The sequence below is a fragment of the Solanum lycopersicum genome, chromosome 1, assembly GCF_036512215.1.
Source record: "Solanum lycopersicum chromosome 1, SLM_r2.1".
Classification (NCBI taxonomy): Eukaryota; Viridiplantae; Streptophyta; class Magnoliopsida; order Solanales; family Solanaceae; genus Solanum; species Solanum lycopersicum.
Genome location: NC_090800.1, coordinates 87,349,167 through 87,350,852, shown reverse-complemented (window position 1 = coordinate 87,350,852; position 1,686 = coordinate 87,349,167).

The following is a 1,686-nucleotide window of genomic DNA, read 5'->3' as shown; positions in this document are numbered from 1 at the left end:
TAAATGCACCTCGAGGTGCTGCCGAGGAACTGAGGGACCTTCTCGAGCACAGGATAGGTAATTGAGAGATAGAGCTAGCCTATTCGTTATGGGAAATCAATGCTCCGGGCCAAATAGAGCTTACCTACGGCACCTGGCTTTCTCCGGCGAGCTTTCTATCGTAAAGCCAAAGACGCCCCAAGACAAGGTACAACTGTTGGGAAGGGGACATGATCAATAGAACCTGGCTGGATCCGGGCTGGGATAGTGGCGCCCATTCTTAACCAGTTCCGAAAGGGTTCGCTCATGCTGGAGGGAGCATCCCCACTTAGTGATCGGTCCGCTAGTTCACGCAAATCCGAAGAAGTTATCACGGACGAGCCACATGCAGGGAAACTTGCACGTGTGGTTCTGGCCGGGCTTTCCTGAGGTATCTAATAACCTTGCTTCTGCTCGCCGCTGGCGCACCTCTCCTAACTATTGCCCATTTATTCTGGAATAATCTTTTTAGGAGGGACAATTTTACATATTTCTGCCAAATCCTTCTATTATTAAGTACGGCTGGTACCATTTCGATGTGTTTCAATTCTTTCGAACAAGAGAGGTTTGATGCTTTTGAATCCATTGTATTAATTCCACTTCCTACTCGCGGTATGCTCTTTATGATCTCGGCTTATGATTCAATTGCCATGTATTTAGCTATTGAGCCTCAAAGTTTATGTTTTTATGTGATCGCAGCATCAAAAAGAAAGTCTGAATTTTCTACGGAAGCCGGCTCGAAATATTTGATCTTAGGTGCATTTCCCTCTGGAATATTATTGTTTGGGTACGACCGGACAACTACCGATATCTATTAATATCTTTTCTTAGAATGTTCTTTAGAAATATATATCTATCTATCTATATCGTAAACTATCGGATCGGGTATTACTTAGATGTGAAACTTGCAGACCTCATAGGTTGTAATATTTATCTTACGGGGGGAACGAAATCAAAGAATATATAGACTGGTAGAGGCCCTCTATGTAGTTGTCTATCTAGGGCGATCGATCTACATCTTTCCCCATAGCCCTGGGGCTGTGTCTCGATCTCCTATGTGCGAAATATAAGGGACTAGTTCCTATAGAGATTCCCCTTGGTCTAATTCCACGCCTTATGACGAAAGGGGAGTCGGCGTGGCGTAAAGTGAAGATTGGGGGGAGTAGAAAAAATTCCCTTATGGGGTATTCCGAAGGTGTAACCTAGGCAACGAAAAAGGGGCCCGATACTTCAACTAGAGGAGCGACCCGTTGGTTCACCAAACCCCGACCCAGCGTCACACATTCTCCAGGTCCGAAGGGATCCAGTGCCCAACTACCGACTCCTCCCGGAATTGCGTTATCGGAGCCGAGCCAGGAATGGCCATTAGTGGACACCCACCACTTTTCACCGGTTAGAGAGGCCCTCTTTAATACATTAAGAAAAGATGTTCACAGGGGCCAGAAAGACTCGGTCATAGGAATTTAGAACACCTACGTGCTGGTAAACGAAAACCACCTCGACCGGATCAGAGTAAACAACAATGTCGAATCAGGCCGCCCTTTGCCTTGAAAGAATTCACACGCGGCCACCAGCTTTCCCAAAATAAGGGGAGATCTGCTGCTTACTGCTCACGGAAACATCCGACCTATACTATAGTCAAGTCGTTCGCCTATCTTTCTGATCTCC